Here is a 20368-nt window from a genome sequence, read left to right on the forward strand (position 1 = left end):
AAATAACTGATATATAAGGTGGACTTAGGCCAGCAAGTTGGTCCCATTGCCACGGGAGACCAGGGTAGTTTTTGCCTTGTTTTATGGGCATTAGATCTTCTAGAAAATGAGTCCAGATATAAAATCCCTTTTAAATAAAGATGGAATAAGGACAAGGCTTAGCCAGGCACTTAGTTCATTTATGATTGCGTGAAAAAATAAATGTTTTTATTTGGAAATTTGGTGATTCTTTCATTGAAAGCAGAGTCCAGGTTACTAGCAATCATTGTGGGGGGTGGCAAAAAATAATTATTGGGGATCAACTGTGCAAGGTATAGCATTCACTTTCACTCCTGAACCAAAGAACTTCATTCTTTTTTTATACTAGTAATTGGTAAATATGATTGTATATTATTAAATTCTCCATTACCATTTTAATTATGTAGATATTCTGTAATGTCTCTCAGTGTTGAGTCATGCATGAGGCGGGTCTCTGGGCAAAATTTAGTAAGTACTCTTTCTCTCCACTGTAAGAAGTGGGAAGGAAGCAGCTGTAGAGCCCATGCCTCTCCGTCACCTTAATGACACCCTGTTTAGGAATATCTTACCAGGCAACTGTGGAAAGAGCTAATCTTATACAAAGGGTATGTAATTTGCTGGTGGTAGGATTTCAAGCTTCCGGAGACGTGTGAGTGTCAGTGTGTGGGCATGTGCCTACGTTCCCTGGGGAAGTATAGTCACTGATCCTGGGTAACAGCTGATCTTACAACACGGCAGAAGCATCTTTTTAAATAACCTCATCATCAGAGCAACGAATCCCCCAAATGACCTGATTACTCTAATCTAAAAACACTCCTGAGATACCAGTATGTTCAGATTCATGAACTGACATGCATTCATCCCTTGTAGACAAAGACATTAAATGATTGTGGGATGGACACATCTGAAAAATGCCACTTCAGAATAAGCAGTGAAAAAACTATTTAAGACAGATTTTTTTCTCATTTGAATAACAATACCATCTTCTAAATACATTAAATATTTATCCATGCCTTTAACCATATAAATCTTTAGGGATAGAAATTCTTAAAAGCTAGATAGAGCCTACCTTGGTTCAAGACACTGGGCGAAGGTGACACATCTTTGGCATTACCATGCAAGTCCCTATTTTCTGTAACTCCATCTACTGCAGGAATTTGTAACTTTGGGGAAATGTTTTTGTGATTAAATTGCTGGCTGTAAGGTATTTCCAAATGCTTGGAGGAGGAGCCGGATCCTTAATTGAATAGGACAGACTATGCTTAGATTTGGCCTTTGCACGAAACTTGGGTGATTTTCATAGTTAAATGGCTTCTGGCAGGAAGAGTTATTGACTTTGGAAAGATTCAATCAGTGCTGCTTTTCAGTCCTTTCCTGCTTCCCCGTAAAGTAATAGTTGCCTTTTTAAAGTTCTAAGGCTTTCCACCACACCCTTATATAGTAGAAGCGGTTGCCCTTTGGCAGGGAGTGGGGGTATTGGATGTTTAGCTTCAGATCATAGCCCCTTTGGGGTCTTTCCTGCTATGTTTGCCCACAGCTTAGTAGATTCAGACTCTAATAATTTTAATGAGTAAATCAAATGCCAGCATCATAAAACAGATGCCATAACTTGGAGATGTGGACCAGTTTGGCTTACTATCATTTGGTATAATTTGACCTCTTTTAAAATCCCTTCTGATGAACTTTATATCACTTACTTATCATTCTTCCCTCATAATAACTATTCAATAGCTCAACAAATACTTACTGAATGTCCTTTACATTAAGTGCAGGTTACACAAAAAAATGTTCTTTCTGGAGTAGTTATTGTTCAACTTAGCCAGTTTGAGTAGGCACCCAATACCCCCATTATGACCAAGGTCCCCATTTCATTAGCCATTGTGATTGGAGCTGTCAACTGTATCCCTCTGTGAGCCATTTGTTTATGGTGGTGACTTCATACAAGGGTATGCTTTCTCTGTAGAACAACCCACGTTGAATGACTAATCACTGACAGGAATACAGAGGACCAGCCTCTGTGTCCATCAATCTGAAGGATTATCCAGATGGAGAGACCAACATTTCCTTCCCCTGAATCCTTCTTCCCCCAATACAGCAATTGTTTTCCACAGGCATGTTCCACAAATCTTCATATTCTAAGCAAAACTCTCCAGGATGGCAACCCAAGACTCGAGAGAGCCACAGGGCATCAACTGTCAGAGGTGGTCTTCTGGGTCCCTGTAATCACTGCATCCATTAGCTCAGCAAGTATCCAGAAAAACAATATAATTTGATCTCTAAAATATTCAGTGCTTATCAGTTACCAGGAATTCAAGCAAGAACAAACTATCTGGCGTTTACAAACAAAACCCTTACAATTAGCTTGGGTTGATTCTCCATGAGTGAATTCACAGTGCCTTGAATGATAAAACCCTAGGTTGTTTGTTTGTTTGTTTGTTTGTTTCATTTATTAACCGATACATGACAGTTGTTTCTTTTGAAAAGTAAACTGAGTCCTTAGCTGCTCCAGCAGTGTTTCTGTGGGATTCCTCCCAACTTTCTCACATCACACATTAAAGTAACCTTCTCTGAGTGTTTCACCCATTCACAGAGTGAGCACTGATCACCGGAAACCCATTGCTCCACCACCCTTTGTGTCTAGAACACAAATGGAATATACTTCCTTCCACTTAGATTGCAGGGAGAGGAGAGAACCCACCCCCAACCCCAGAAGGACCTGGCAGGAGACAGAGGTTACATCAGAATGACTCTCCTTCCGGTATCAGCTACATTTACCCTTGGCTTTCAAAGCAGTGTGCCCACAGCTGCCAGCACAATGTCCCCCAGGGCTGTGTGCCTTTAGATTTGTGGGTTTATTTTGTTGGAAATTTCTTGAAGAAAAGGAAGATCTAGCACCTTTCCTGTGATGGAAAACTAAGGAGTCCCTTCCACTTCTTATAAAAAGTAATCATTGTTATTCCCAAACTCCAGGAGAAATAAGTGTATTGAGTCCTAGACTATACTACTTTCTTTCTCGGCATCCATTATCAAATATTAGTTGATCACCTTATCCATTCAAAAGCGTGTTCAACACACTTGGCATGGACCAGAGAACAAAACAGACCCTGTCCTTGCCTTAACTCCTGGCTATGGCCCACTGTCTCATCTATACTACCTCGTGGGAGAAGAGTTGGGGCTGAGGGAAGGAAAGAGAGATGATGTGAAACAGATTTCTGGATTTCTGCCTGGAAATGCTTTTGAATATTCTATCTCATTCTCAAGACCATGTGACTGACTTACATTTTTTGCTTAGACTATGTGGTTGTTTTTATTTCAAACACTGAAATACAATTTTTGGCTTAAACAGACTAAAAAAAAATCTCATGAGGGTGAGGAGAGGTTGACAGTGAAGGGGGCGGGGCGGGGGAAGGGGGGAATGTCTCTGGCAGCCATCTTAACTGGGCCGTGGGACTTGTTTGGGGAAATTATTTGAGCTAATCATTTGTGTCTATTAAAAGTGAAGGAATTCTGAAAACCAATGTGAATTTATACTGATTGTATGTTCTTTAAGTGTCATGTTCTTTCTGTAGTTATTTAAGTGTATAGAAATTAAAAGCTAAATATCTGACTTTAGAGAAAAAACTTGGTTCAGTCATACTTGGCAAGGTGTTCCGGTCACTCCAGGAGATGAGAAGGTTCAGTCAACTCTTCAATCATCCTGTTATAAAATTGATTAATGTTTTCAGAAATCACAGTATCTTTTGTTTTGCCATGGGAGACTTCAAATATTGACAAATATTACAAAAATATTTGTTTATTTTTATATATTCCACTTTTTTTCTACCAAAGATTTTCAATGGCTGATGGAGATTCCTGCCTCAGTGAGGTGACAGATAGACAGACAGACAGACAGACAGACAGATAGATAGATAGATAGATAGATGAAGATATTAAAAATTGGTGTCACTGTACAATAAATTATGTGTCAGTGAATATAGTTAGTTTTCCTGAATGTTTAAAGTTTAGTTTAATGTTTAGTTTCCTGAATAGTTACTAAGTTTTCCTGAACGTCAAAGGAAACCTGTATACGCTGACATTCATATTTTACCCTGAACATATAGCACTCTTTAGTGAAGCAAAGATTTTTTTTTGATGCCAGGGTTTGACAAGAAGTTCTTTTCCATGTCATAATTTTTATGACCATTTGTTATTCTTTTGAGAAGTTCAATCTCTCTCTCTCTCTCTCTCTCTCTCTCTCTCTCTCTCTCTCACACACACACACACACACACACACACACACACACACACACACCATGGTGTGTTTTCATATTTGCCATTGCTGTGTCTTCTCTCCTAGATATATCTGGTCTTTGTTTGATCCAGTGTCAACTTCCGTCCACTTAAGAAATTCACTGAATTGCTTTCTGCTTCTGGCAGATTCTTTTAGTGTTTGGTTGTGTGAAAATACTTACACTTTGCCTCAACTAAAATTTTTCTTGGTCCGTGGTGTACTGACATTTATCTTCTCTTTGTTAATAAATAATAAAATATAATAAGATAAAAACGAAAACCATCATATCAAAGTTGGACTAGGCAGACTAACAGAAGTAAAAATGGACCCAACAGAGGGCACAAGAATCAGAGACCCACTCGTTCACACACTCAGGAGCCCCATTAAAAACACTAAACTGAAAGCTATAATGCATACACAGAGGACTGGCTGCAGACCCATGTCAGCCCTGTGCTTGCTGCTTCTGTCTCTATGAGTTCCTGTGATTTTGGCTCAGCTGACTTAGAGGGCCTTGTTCTCCTGGTGTCCTCCATCCCCTCTGGCTCTTTACACTCTTTCCACCTCCTTTTTCTGTAATCAGGATAAGATTAGCCTGTGGACATGCCTATGGCAGACTGTCTTGGCTGTTAACTGATAAAGGAAAACTCAGCCCATTGTGGGCATCACTGTTCACTAAGCAGGGGATCCTTAACAGTGTCAGGGTAGAGATGGCTAGTTGTGAGGAAGCAAGCAAGAGAACAATTAAAACTGCCTGGGTTCATTTCTCTCTGCCCTTGTCTGTGGGTGTGATGTGACTAGCTGCTAGAGTTCCTGCTTTGACCGCCCCGCCCCTCAGCAATGGACTGTAAACTGCAATTGGGAGCTGGCCAGATCCTTTCTCTCCTAAGTTGCTTTTTGTCAGATATTTTAATCAGAGCAACAAAAATTAAATTAGGATTCTGTGGAGATAAGTACTTTTGTTTAAATTTCATTGGGAAATAAAAATAGGTGTGTGATTTTTGTAGATGACAAGTTGGTGTATATTTTACACAAGAGTTGGGCATAGTAATTGTGTTGTTGCTATAGCAACCCCTAACAGTTCGAGGTCTGGTGAGAGGAAACCATTCCGAAGGACTTGTTAGTGACTGATTTCATATTTAGAAAACATTTTATGTGACTAGTAAGCAAGTAAAATATACCTTACCAGTTTGAATTCTTAGCTTGCCAAGGGCCAAAGCAAGAGCAGAAAAGAAGTCACTGTAACCCACAAAAGAGTGGAAAACAGATTTACAATGGTGTGAGGGAAGGGCTGATTTATTTGACATGAGCTCCTGTGTGAATGCTGACTGGGATCCAAGTAATTAATACAGTAGTTGTGTAAGGTTTCCTTCTACACACCAGGCATGTGTAGGTAGGAACATTTACCTCTCAGGACCCCCTGAGGTAAACATCCACAGCAACCTTGGCAGCAGCAGCACAAACCCCAAATCTCTGTTCTCATCAAGGAACCAAATGAATGTGACACTAGTTGGTGGGAGCAGTGTCTCCCTGGGAACAGGAAGGAGAGAGTGTGAATGATGATGGAGGTCATTCCTTTGTTTTATGATGGAGTGTTTACATCTGGCTTACATACATACATTCTCTTATATTCTCCATGTCATATCTTAAGTGACTTATAATGTCTAATATAACATAAATATCTGCAACTCAGCATTGTTTCTGTATTAAAGACAGGAATAAAGAAACTCTGCATCCTCAGATCATATGTGATTTTGGACATTGCATCTGAGGATGTGGCACCCAGAGACACAGGGCTGACTTTATCTAAATTCTTAAGACAAGTTACCACATACTGGCTCAATAGCAAAGCAATATGTAAACAATAGTTTTTCCTTTGAGAAAACGTTTTATTCTCATATGTAGCAGGAGAGATTTCCCACCAAGCCTGCCAGTTCTGGAGCCCACTTATAAAATAAACACACAGACGCTTACATTATTTAAACTGCTTGGCCATTAGCTCAGGCCTATCATTGTCTAGCTCTTACTCTTATATTTAGCCCATTTCTATTAATCTATACTTTGCCACATGGCTCGTGGCTTACTGGTACCTTACATCTTGCTTGTCCTGGCAGCGGCTTCAGGCAGTCTCCCTCTGCCTTCCTGTTCCCTCAATTCTCCTCTCTGTTAGTCCCGCCTATATCCCTGTCTGGCTATTGGCCAATCAGTGTTTTATTTATATAGAGCGATATCCACAGCACTCATACTTCATAGTAAAGAAAGGGGATTTTAAAAAGTAATAAACGGGACTAAAGAGATGACTCAGCAGTTGGGAGCATGTATTGAGGAGGACCTGAGTTCTGTTCTCAGCACCTACATCAGGTGCTCACGACCACCAGTAACTCTTGCTCCAAGAGATCCAACACCTTCTGGCCTGCACAGGCACTTGTGTGCCTCTCCTGTGTATGCATGCATGCAAGGTTAAAGATAAAATAGTTTTTTAAAGGAAATCAATAAAACAAATAAAGGAGTATAAATTCTGGAGCCCATAGACTCCTTTAAAGGTTACCCCAACTTGTGCTCCTTATTAACAATGTTTCTTGAAGGAGCCACTTCAGTTTCTCAATGTTTGATTACTGTTTTTTTTTTTAATCTGTGAAGTAGAACTAATCACAAGATGGCCTCCTACTTGGTGAATTGACTAAGTGGCATTGGCAGATACACTTTTTTCACTGTAAAGTGCTTCAACATTAACAATATAGTCTAAGCCTGTTCAAGAGTCATTTCCAGGAGGATTCTGATTTCAAGAAAAAAATCTGGAGAAAGACTCAGCAAACCCTTTCAGAAGAAAGTCTATATATGAGTGGAAGTTAAGCTGGTGAGATGGACCAATCAGTAAGGACAGTTGCTATCAAGCCTGATGACCTCAGTCCAATCCCTGGTACCCCAGGGTAGAAATAGAGAACCAACTCCAAAAGCTATGTTCTGACCTCTGCATATGTGCTCTGGTGTACACACACACACACACACACACACACACACACACACACACACACAATTAATTAATTAGATAGATAGATAGATAGATAGATAGACAGACAGACAGATAATTGCGTGAATCCTAGGTCCAGCTACTGGGCTAGTTGCTAGCTCTGATGTTCTCTAGCTCTGAATTAGAAACAAGTTAATTAAATTTTTTGTGCCTCAGTGTCTTCATCTATAAAAATGGAAATTAAGAATGATTCCTTCCAGAGTTATAATATGTAACATCACATAACAACAAAGGAACAGTGATATGGGTGATGGATTTTAGCAAGGTGACTTGAAAGTGAGAAGGTCATTCTACATCATCTCAATGGATTAAGTCTAGCCACATGAATCCTTAAATTTAGAGATACGTTCATGGCTGGGGAGGAAGAAGAGATGAAAGAAGAAGAAAAATAAGATTCAACCACTATTCCCGACTTTGTAGATGGAAGAAGGTGGCATACTCAATAAGAGCATGTTGAAGATCTGTTATACATAGCACATAGTCTGATACGCTAGGAAAGAAAGCAGACTCGCTGTACTCTCTTGTCTCAGTGAATGTGCAGAGAATCATTTACAAAGAATATGCAAAGATAAGTGTGACCAGAAATAAAATAACAAAGGAGGCCATAGCTGAATTCTGTGGTTCTCTTCATTCATTGTTTACCTAAGAAGGAGGCTGCTTGAAGCCCTGAGACTAAGGGTTGAGGGGAAGTCATTGCTAAAGGTGGGCTGTTCTTTCAATAAGCAGATCTTGCTCCTTGGGAAAAGCAAAGGGGAATGAGCCATGGCCTTAGCCCTTAGGGATTACATCAAGATTTTAAAACTCCCCTAAGGGGAGAGACTGTGGTAGGCTAAGTGGAGGCAACAGTTCCAAAGAGTGTGACGTTCTGACTATTGACTACAGCTAGGAAAAGTGAAGAGAGAGAAATGATTTTTGCAGCCTGGCTGCACATCAGAAACCCATGGAAATGTTCCACAGGCAGGTTCCTAAGCATCTATGTCAGAAATAAATAGACCGTCCCCCAAATTCCTAATGGATCTTGATGCAGTCCGAGGATCGGGAAGCCGTAGTGTGGGACAGACAGTGCACAGGTGAACTACAGAGTGAACGTCAGACCACGGGAAGGAGCTGAGCACTTGTTGGCTGTGGCCTGGCAGGAGGACAGGCTCCCTGCCAGAGGGATTCATGGGGATGGCTACAAAGATAGATGTGTGCCTAGAAGGTGGGATAGGAAGAAGACAGGACACAAACAAGAGCCCACTAGATTTAAAATTCCTGAGGACTAGATGATATCCACTACCCTCACCCCAGGGTGCCCAGTACTGTGACACACAATGAACTTAAATAAATAAATAAATAAATAAATAAATAAATAAATAAATAAATAAAAACTGTTCACTAAATGCTTAAGTAATTATATATGACATGAAATCTGGAAAGCAGGGCTGGAACAGGAAAACAGAGTTTCACCAAAGCAAAATAACCAAATTTAAAAGGATGAAAGTTTTGAGGGGAGTGGTGAGTTCACTTTCAGACTTACTGGGTAAAAGGCATGATAAAAATGGATCAAAGTATGCAAGGGAAATGTGTAGAGATGGCTTGTGGGGCTCCTCCACCTCAATCCTGGAAACTTTGTCAATGCTTCATGTTGTATTGGCATGTGACAAGCAGACTAAAGTATGAACTGTGCTTCTGACAGGTTACATCTGCTCTGGGAACCGCTGAATGTCACTTGAAGGCCCCTGTGTCGGCTTCAGAGAACTCCTGTTGAATGACAAAGACGCTGAGAACAGTAAGTTCAAGTGGGGAACAGTGTGGGAAGAATGGGCCTGTGAGGCCAGCCATCCTCAGCGAAAACAGAAAAGCAACAGGGTAGGAAGATGTACTCCCAGAATTCAGTTAGCTGCCAGCTCCTACTCCACCTCTTACCCAACACACACACACACACACACACCACATATATACCACACGTATACACATACCACACATATACACATACCATACATACATACACTCACTACACATACCCCATACACAGACATACACACCACATACACACACACACCACATACACACACACCACACATATGCACATACCACACATACCATACATACACAAATCACACATACATACACGTCATATATACACACGCAGCACATACACATATACACACACCACACATACACATACACCACTCATATACACATACCACACATACACACACTCACCACACATACCCCATACACAGACATATATACCACATACACACACACACACACACCACATACACACCACACATACACACATACCACACTTACACTCACCACATATAAACACACACACACACACACACACACACACACACACACACACACACACCAGCATGCTCTCTTCCATCTAAAAGTAATCAGGGACCCAAACTGACTTTTCTTGCAGCCACAACAGAGAGGGATAGTAAACGCACAGTAACTTTTCCAGAATCAAAACTGTCCCATTTCTCCAGTCTCTGATCTAACAGAATTACATTAAAGATGTGCTTCAGGTTTGGGGATGGAGCTCAGTGGTAAAGTGCTTGTCAGTCATGTACAGGGAACATGGGAATTGTCTCAGGTTGATTTAATTGCATTGGGAAGAGAGCCAAAAAGCCTGCTTATTATATAGTGTGGCAGAAATCAAACAAGAACTATTCTCTTCCTACTGACACCTTTTCCAACTCTTGGAGATCTTTTTCTTTTTGTTTTTCCTTTTGTTTGCCAACCTGAACTTGTACAAGGACTAGATAACATTAGCATCTATGAGAAAAAGACTAGGTACAGTCAGTAAATAAGAAGTGACCACTGGGGAGGGAAGAAGTGGGGAGGAGGGTTGGGGAATGCCCTGCTGTCTCCATAGCTGCGCTTTGCCATCGTGTGTCCTGCCATATTTAAGAGGCATGAGCAGAAAAATTATATTATAACATACAATAGTATGTTAACAATATATTTTAAAATGTTAATACCATAACAATGGACTGAATTTGGGTGACTTCGATTACTGTGTTCTTTCTTCAGTTATAGAAGAAATGGTATCTGAAACACAGAAAACACAGAAAGCTCATAACTGTAGAATTATCTATTGTTCTGGTATCGATGTGGTAACAAACTTAGATAGGGAATGTCTACTTAGTTGTTATATGCCTATATGTAAATTATTTATGATATGGCCTTATGTTACTAATATGACCTGCACACTGGAGTTTCTGCGGACTCCTCAGAAATTATCTTTAAGTTCTATTTTCAACCATCTGTTCTTTGATTTTTGATAACCTTTGAACCACATTACCAAAACTTTGAGGCTTTTTATTCTAGAAACTGGGGCTCTTTCTCTAACATCAATAAACTATGTATAATAAGAACAATTATCAGGTAAGAATTACATTCACAGTGTCTAGTTCATTTGTATTTAGCAACTTTGAAGAAAGTACTCTATTATCTGTCCTATCTTGGTGAGTCCAAAGCTTTGTACCTAAATCACTTTCTATCATAACTTGTATTACCAACCTAAAAATATCTTTTTGGACCTTAAAACATTTTCTTAGATAAACAACTTAAGCTTTTATGTCTCTCAACCTTTATAAACTTTTTATCTTTTCTGTGAGTTTCATTTCTGAATTTGGTAACAAGAAAAACTGTAAGATTATAACTATCTTCAATCCCATCAGAGACCTAAGAAGGATAAAATATTACCTGAGTAAACAGGAAGTGCAGAGCAAGCAACTTCCAAAACTATATAAATGACAAAGACATCTAGCTGCCTGGCCAGTCACCCAAGGTTTCTCTGCAACATTGGAGCATCCATCTTTGGCCTGCAGGCCTAGAATATCTGACAGACTTTTCTGTGAGGCAGGAATTTTGAAGGACTGGCCTACCTTGTCTTGGCAAAGTTTAGCAGTCAACTTCCTTTGTGTCCTGCTTGTCCAACTTGGACAACATACCATCAATCGTCAAGGAAAGGGAAGTTTCTTGCCCAGTGGTTAGCTTTGCCACATTTGAAGTAAACTCCATATAGAGGTCCTTCAATGCCCATCATATTATTTGAAGTAGATTAGTGCTGGCAGGAACAGACACTTCTTACTGTCAGGAAAAGCCTTATGTTATTAAAACGTCTTAAGTGCCATATTCTGTAGATCTCTGAAGTATTTGAAGACCACCTAGCTATCAAAAATATATCTCAGCCGGGCAGTGCTGGTGCACGCCTTTAATCCCAGCACTCGGGAGGCAGAGCCAGGCGGATCTCTGTGAGTTCAAGGCCAGCCTGGACTACCAAGTGAGTTCCAGGAAAGGCTACACAGAGAAACCCTGTCTTGAAACCCCCCCAAAAAAAGAAAGAAACAAAAATATATCTCTGTTTAACCTTGAAAACATAACATGAGCTAAATAAAGCTTGTTTCTGTCTACATCTAAACCCTTACTACAAGTTTAATTATTGTAGGTGACTAACTACTAACTTGCATTTCTTAATTTTCCTAAACAGTTTGTAATAGTAGCTTTCAAGAACCAGAACTTTACATTTTTAAATGAGTTGCATAGATACAATACCTTAAACAAGAGTAGAAACATGTATACAGTATGTTGTAACAAAAATAACCTTAAATTTGTATCAATATACAAAAATCTATACCAATGTAAAATATTTGAGACTTGTACTGTGGGATAATGCTTTTGTACCCTGGTTTAATAAAATGCTGATTGGCCAGTAGCCAGGCAGGAAGTATAGGTGGGATAAATAGACAAGGAGAATTCTGGGAAGTGAAAGAGTTAGGAGATGCCATCCACCATCTGGGAAGCCACATGTAATGGCACACAGGTAAAGCCATGGAAAACATGACAACATATAAATTAACAAAAGTGGGCTAAGTTTAAGTGTAAGAGCTAGTCAGTAGGAAGCCAGAGCTAATGGCTGAACAGATTTACAGTTTTAATTAATATAAGCTTCTGAGTGATTATTTTATAAGCAGGCCACAGGACTGCAGCGGGGGGGGGGGGGGGAGGTTGGCAGGACCCAGAGAAAACTTCCAACTACAGACTCATAGTTCTTTTTAGTTTAAAAGTAGATTCAATAATCTACCTTTTTACCCTCTCATTCTTATATCCCCCTTTTTTCTTTTCATCCCACATTCCCCCTCTTTCTCCAACATTAGATAGGAGAGAGAAAGACTGAGCAAAGAAAAAAAAAGAAAGAGATCCCCGAATCTAATCTCTTTAGTTTTTTTCCCTGACTATGACCAGTAACAACTTGCAACCAACCCCCCTCAACAACGACAAACATCCATACCCACTAAACAGCCAAAAGCCACCCACGCCACCACTTGGGAATGGGGGCATAGTGCCTTAAAATGCTTTCTGGGGATGATGGCATCTTTAGGAGATCCTGAGAAAATTAGGATAATGGTCAAGCCTTGGGAGAACTAGCTGTATCATTTGTTGTCCAGTCTCTGTGTGCTGGGAAAGTGCAGGGCTTACCTGAAATCCTGGCTGGAGTAGTCTATGTGAGGCTGGATCATCTTAGCTAGCCATTTTGACATTTTCCTGGATGCAGATTTCCAAGAAAATGCAACAAAGGTATTCTGGGAGGCTAGATCACCTGGGCTACTTGTCTTGTCTTCAGTGGTGTCTGGTCCTTTTGTTCTGAAAACGTACAAATTTTTAAAGGTAACATAAGTATCTGCATTAACCCAAGGATGGAATGTATAGTGTGCACAAGTCAGCTAAAGATGATTCTCTGTTCTATCTTTAAGCAGGCAAACAGCATCTGTCAACTTTATCAGTCTTTTTGGACTGCATAACCAAACAGTCATGAGGCCTCTGTAGCCAACAAGATTTATCATGTCTCATCCAACTCAGAACTGTTCCCAGCATATAGGTCACCTGTCCTGTACTTTTTCTTGGTTTTTTCCTTCAGGTCTATAGCCAAGATTTTCAGAAGGTCTCCCCTGGTCAAATCTGATCCTTACTGATTTTGAAGAAATCCATGGCTTTTCGTTTCCTATAGAAACTAAAGCATAACCTCTCACCCAACACAACACATTTCCTGACTTCCATTCCGAAGTTAAGACATCCTTAAAATACATAGGATGGTTTAATTCAGCAGGGTTTTTTCCCCACAATCCAATGTCTCTCAGCAGCTGTTGTTTTTTCTCATTAGCATTTAAAAATTTTTAACTTCATAAAGCACTATATAGGGTCCAAACATCCTGTGTTATGGTATTTCCTCTCCTTACATGAAAGTAATATTCTCTTTATATTACTTTCCTTTCTCTATAAGAACTTCACTTTATTATTTTCAAACTATTTTTATGACTGTATGTACCCATTTTCTTTTCTTTCTTCAGCACCTAAGCACATTTTCAAGCATACTGTACCTGTTCAGAGAGTTTCTTGGTCTGGAACCTGGCTTTTATGTACCTACAGCCATTTATGACCGGGTGAGCCAAGCCTTAAAGAAGCAGACCACCTCTGAGTATCTTTACCTAGGTAGCAGGTGTGTCTACCTAGTGTCTTGCCAGCTGCTCACAGGCCTTACTCAAGTGTTTGGCTACACAGCAGGGCCTCTTAAAAGAGCCTCACCTCCATATGCTGGGAATTTTCTCAGCTTTCTCATGTCCTGTGCTTAGATATACATGCCTCCACATTAGACACCAAATGTTTGTTGCAAGTCTTTCTTTGGACTGCCAGCTGCTGAGCAATGACATGGAGACTTTTCATTAATTATGAAAACTTGGTCTTAGCTTAGACTTGTTCCCAACTAGTTCCTAAAACTTCTTTTAACCCATTTATATTAATTTACATTCTGAGACATGACTGGTTACTTCTCCTCAGTACCATACATCTAACTTCCTCTTTGGCTGGCTGGCAAATCTCCCATACTCAAGTTCTTTCCCAGAGTTTTTAATCTCTCCCTGGAAGTCCTGCCTATCATAACCAATCAAGCAGATGAGAAAGGACAGAGACACATCTTCACACAGTGTACAAGAAGATTATCCCAACACCACATTGCTTAACCAATATACAGATGGATTATACACTTGGGTTATGATTTTTAAATTTTGTGGTATTGCAAATGCATGTCTATGCTTTTTTTTAGAATTTTCCCTTTTTATTAAGAATTTTTTTATTCATTTTATATACCAATCAAAGATCCTCCTCTTCCCTCCTCCTGCCTCTGCAGCCTCCCCCTCCTAACTCTAAAAATATTCTTAACTACATGTATGTACTTGTATAAAACCCAATTTGAGTGGACATGGCATGTCTATGCTTTCATCTGGGCTTTGCTTCCCATACAGTCAGTATTCATTAAATTATATGGCATACTCAGCATTTTATTATAAAGTGGATTTTCTCTGTAATGAGTTTGTCTAACTGTAGGTTAAAATTAGTACTCTGTGCTTTAAGGAAGAGGTCACTAAGCTGACTGGTAGGCTAAGAGTGTGAAATCCACTTTTAGGTTATATTTTTGATGGTTTAATAGACTATCACTGGCTGTAAATGGGAGGGCATTTGAAGTGCCTCAGAGAACATGCTAGAGGGAAACCGGTACACAGATACTAATGACAAAAAGACTCTGGGTTAGATTGCTTCATATGCAAAACAGTGCCAGGGTGACAAAAATTTTTACTTTACTCAACCACTCTGTGCAAAAATAGCAACTAGAACAACAAAAAACAAAACCCCATGGCCAGCTCTATGACAAAGAAATTGCATCCCTTAGAACCAAATGTGATTTTTAAAATAAAAAATGTGTGGGTTGCACAAGCTATTAGTGATAATAAGGCATGAATGGTTTTCAAAATGTGTTACAGAAGGCTGAAAGAAAGCAGAGGGCCTCCTGTTTGCACCGGAAGACAGAGAAACTCAAGTCATCAAAAGCCGTCACCACAAAGCTTCGTCAGTCAGTCTGGGGGGAGTACCTGAAACCTGGGGAGTCTCTCTCGCTCCAGTGTGTGGGTGGACATGGAGAGCCCAAGTGGACTGGAGTAGCCCAATCTCAATAGACACTTAAACAGGACTCAGCACAGGACTCCTCTGGCTATTCCTTGTGTTGAGAAGTAGCTACTGGAAATAAAGCCCACACTGAGCAGGAAAATGGTTTAGGAGCAGAGACATAAAGAAGCTAGGTTAGATGTGGAAGAAGAAAAAGGGAGCCAGGACACATCTGAAAATAAGGCCAGGGAGGAGTTTCCTTTAGCCATGGGGCTACATTCCAAGGCCCTTGCTCAATCCATGAGCAACACCAAAGTCTTGATGTACCTTGTTGTCTTCTGTATGCATACCAATGATAAAGTTGCCCAGAAACCTAGGATTAGTACCTTGTCCAGTTGTTATCAGAGAGGCTTCCTCCGGCAGCTGATGGGATCCTGTGCAGAGACTCAACAGCCAAACATTATGCAGACAGAGTCTAAACTGGAGGTCTTCTTTGGGTCCCTCCCCTAGGAGATTGGGAACCCCACAGAAGAGGGGGAGGAAAGATTGTTGTGGTCAAAAGACATGGAGGACACCAGGAGGAATTGGCCCATCAAATTAACTAAGCAGAGCTCACCTGAGCTCCCAGAGCTGAAGCAGCAAGTTCCTTCTGCATATATGTTATGGCTGTTATCTGAGTGTTTTTGTGGAACTCCTAACTGTGGGAGTGGGTGTATCTCTGACTCTTTTGCCTGCTCTTGGGACTCTTTTCTATTGGTTTGCCTTGTCCAGCCTCAAGGCAGGTTTTTGCCTTGTATCTTGTTTTGTCCTGTTTGGCTGTCTTCTCTTGGAGGCCTGCTCTTTCTGAAGAGGAAACAGAGGGGCAGTGGAACTAGGGGAGAGGTGAAATTAGAGGGAGGGTGGCTGGAAAGAGTAGAGGGAGGGGAACTGTGCTCAGGATGTATTGTATGAGAGAATAATCTATTTTCAATAAAAATGAATAAATAAAAAAATTTAAAAGGAAACAATAAAAAAAGCTGAGCCCATGAGCTAAACATAGTAAAAGGTTAATTATAGAGCAGAATACAACATTGTATCCATATTTATTTATCTCTCTCCTTTCTCTGCTGTGATGAGGCAAGTAGCATGTACAGTATAAATAACCTATAACCTATAGTAAAGGATGACTCATGTCACTGACTGGATGGAACCAGACAACACAAGGGGTTATTTTTAATTATAGCATTTAGAATAATACCTAATTTTAAACCTAGGAAGTTTATTTTGAGAATTTTCCATTTAATGTTTATGGCCCATGTTTGACTGTGGGTAATGAATTAACAGAAAAGGAATCATAGATACAGGGAGACTACTGTGTTAGTAAACACATCCTAACAAAAGGAGAAAGGGGAGCTGTAGATCTCAGGGTGATCTGTAGCTCAGCATCTCTCACGCCATGGAAGGACAGTGGTGGGTGCAGAAACAGAGCTGCTGTAGATCTCTGTGGACAGCCATCCTGTCTGTACAGAAGCTTGTAACAGGCATATGTTTAAAATTGCAGCTTATGACTCCAATGTTAAATTCCCTTTAGTCCACCTGTTTTCAAAAATTAATTTTCAGAGTGCCTAATGCAAAGTCAAATCTGCCATGTCAAGTTACCATACAGGCAGTAAACTTTTCTCTGCTTGAAATAATAATATCTACTAACTTTTCTAGGCAGACAAGGGTCTGTAAAATATGCTGTTGTTTATCTCATGAAGGTGAGTAAAGCTCACAGATAGAAACTAATGTTATATAGCAGTCAATTAATATATTAATGGAAGGATGTCACAGCCTTTAAAAATAAAACTGTGCCCCCAGGCAGAGGAAGGAGCCAGAAAAAGGAGAGAGAGATAAGCACAAGATTCATCTTGTGAATTTGACTTTAGAGCCGCATAAAACTTCACATCATCGTGAAGCAAAAATAAATTCCAAGCAGTCTGTAAACATCAACAGTAAAGCTAGACAACTATGCCTGTCTTCCAGTAGGTGGCACAGGAGACTTCACATCACAGGTGTCATGCATATCCTGAGCTGAATGTTATCCTTAAGTCAAACACAACTGCAAGGAATTGTGAGCTTACCGTTGTGATCATCATGCCCCTTGGGGTGTCTTTGGATTTAGTCTCATGGTGGGTGTGTGTGTGTGTAACAGATGAAGTGAGTAAATAGTCTTCATTGGAAAACTGAAATTTGATAAAAGAAAAGAGCATATAGTTTAAAAAAAAATGTTTGAACAGGAAGTATCCTGAATTCATGAAGGTTGTTTTATTCAATAAGTGTTTCCTATTTTTTGGTTCTCAAAAAGATTAAGAAGGTGATTAAATTTTCACAAGGTGATTAAATTCTTTCTCACCATGAGACCTCGGTCTCTGCCCAGTGCCTTCCCTCTCAGGCTTGACAAATATTCCTTGAAGAGTGGTGGACTGCAGGTCTGTGGAAAGGAACCGGAGTCTGGGGTAGCTGGCATAGGTGACCTGGTACTGAACTCTCAGGGGCAGGAGATGGGAAATTTTGAAAATAACAAATAGCACAACTGCAATAGATCAAAGCCCAACAAATGTCTTAAAATTTATTAATCTCTGATAATACTGTAAAAAATAAAATACTGTTACTGTGCTTGGAAAAGTTACTAGGAAATAAAAATGCTTTTCAAATCAAGCAAGTGAAGGAAATCAAACACTGAATCTGCCTTCATACAAACTACCTCAAGTAACCAAGGAATCTGATGTGATGTTTCTCTTTGTGAAAGTGTTCCATCCAACAAATGAAGACACTATGTTAAAGTTATACCACCATTTTGAGACCTTTAAAGATATATTGGATGTAGACACTTATAGCCAATGACCACCAATGTCACAAAAAGGCTATAAAGATACCCACTTCAAAACAGAATACAGCACTAGTGATGGGCATGGGAAGGAAGGAAGGAAAGAAAGAAAGAAAGAAAGAAAGAAAGAAAGAAAGAAAGAAAGAAAGAAAGAAAGAAAGAAAGAAAGAGAGAGAGAAAATGAATCTACATCTCTAGGTCTGGACTATTCAATCAGTACCAGACACAGATGTCTGCCCACAGTAGCCACAGTAGATCTAATGGCAGGCCAAGTTGCAATGTAAAGTACTATATAACAGGGGGAAAAAGGATGTCTTTCAATAGCATCTAATTACTCATATAATAGTATATACTAGGAAAATAAGTATATTATGAAGGCTAATTTTAAAGTACTCATTACAATTTTTAAGTTACATTTGTGTTTCATATTGTATTCCTGTTGGATAGCCCTGGTCTGTTCTAACCACAACTTGCAGGAAAAAGTATTAGACAGAGGGACTTGATTAATAACACCCAGAAGCAAAGTCTAAACTGTTAGACAAGAAAAATCTACACTTTAGGAAGCCCTGAAATGTATTTTATTTTACTTTATTTCATTGTATTGTATTTTTGGTTTCTTGGGGCAGTGTCTCTTTCTATATAGTCTAGGCTGGCCTGTGACACACAGTAGTCTTCCTTCCTCAGCAGAAACCTTACACTATAAAATCTTAGAATTAAGATCATGCAGACTTGACTTCACTATGTCATGTCTAATGCTAGGTGCATTGATAACTTTTGTGTTGGAAATAAGTTTAAATCTTTACTCACATTGCAACAACATGAGCGAACACTAGGGGGCAGTGGTGTTAGCCCTACGCTCTCCAGGGATTGGAAAATTACACCAAATGTGTGGTAGCAGAAAGCTGATTTCTGAAGTTACATGGGCAGTTTGTGATATCCATCACCTGTTGAAAGGACACTTGGCTCAAATTCTGAACTCATCCACAATCGTTTTCTAGAAATGTCTTTCTAACTATTCTTTCTGTTCCCCCAAAAGAGAAATGGGAGACATGGGTTTTTGGGGGTTTTATGGTTTTTTTTTTTTGGGGGGGGGGATGTTTTTGGGGAGGTGTTTTTGTTGTTGTTGCTGTTTTTGTTTTGTTTTGTTGTTGTTTTGTTTTGGGGTTTTTTTAAGTAGCAATTTCTTGTCTGTGCAGAAATAGTATCTAGTTGCTACCTCATTTTTTTCTCTTGTATTCGCCGGTTTTTTAATGCACCTTGACGGCTCTGTCACTCTTGATAGTATTTGAGAATAGTTTCTATTCTCAGCCTTCAGCTTTCTTTCTCTCCATTCTTAATTCTACTCAACTCAGTTTAATTCCAATTCAAAAAAATATACTAAATAATCAGCTTGGATGCTAGCCCACTACCTACAAAAATAAAAAATAAAAAGGAACAGAAACTAAAATGTCGAAACTAAAAATCAAAAGCTATAAAAACTCATTTACATTTTCTAAAATTATATTTTGCCCATTTGTGTTTGTTTATTTGCTTTGGGTTTTTGTCTGTTTTTACTATTGTTTTGATTTTGAGACAGTATCTTACAGTGGAACCTAGACTGGCCTCCAGTTTGTCCATCCTCCTGCTTCAGCTTCCTAATGCTGGTGAAAGTGTACCACCATTCTCCTCTATTTTTTTTAGTTCGTTTTAAAAGCATAATATTCTGTCAACAGTGATTTTTTGGTAGATCGTATAGTGTTGGGCAGAGACCATAGGTACTTTATAAATGGTGATAAGGTCAGCATTTGTACGCTCAACTCATCCAACTGTGTCCAAGAACCTTCTTAATATGCAGTGAATCTTCTAATGTGCAAACAACACATCCTTTTTTTTCTTTTAAAAAGTAGACTCTGTGATTACTGCATGAGCTGTGTTCTGAACTCAGCTTTGACCTACTTAAATTCTAATTCCTCATTCCACACGGTGCTCGTGATTTACTTCTTGAAGTCTGTTCGGAATGTGTCATTAGCAGCAGGCGGTGGGGTGATTATGAAAATATGTGATTAGTACCATTAATCCTACTGATTCTGATTCATTTCTTTGGTTCTTTTGTACCTGGAATTTCTATAGCTATTCTCTTAGTATTTCATAAATAATAAGTGGTTTGCTCTCCTATACAGAGAGGCAATTTGGATCCATGTTTGTGCAACTCACAATCTCAATTCCTTGGAGTTTCGATCAGGTTTGAGATAATGTTGGTTCCACTATATCAGCCAGAATTCTGTGG

At 39.5% G+C, this 20368-nt stretch overlaps 1 protein-coding gene across 1 annotated transcript in view; it reads left to right on the forward strand.

Moving 5' to 3' along the window:
* The window catches only part of Dlgap1 (DLG associated protein 1), an 833520-nt gene that overhangs the window by 406320 nt on the left and 406832 nt on the right, over positions 1–20368 (forward strand). Inside the window, 1 exon segment of the mRNA XM_028874057.2 lies at positions 8995–9087. The gene's annotated coding sequence lies outside the window, so the exon portion shown is untranslated.

The sequence above is a fragment of the Peromyscus leucopus genome, chromosome 13 (assembly GCF_004664715.2).
Source record: "Peromyscus leucopus breed LL Stock chromosome 13, UCI_PerLeu_2.1, whole genome shotgun sequence".
NCBI classification, from domain to species: domain Eukaryota; kingdom Metazoa; phylum Chordata; class Mammalia; order Rodentia; family Cricetidae; genus Peromyscus; species Peromyscus leucopus.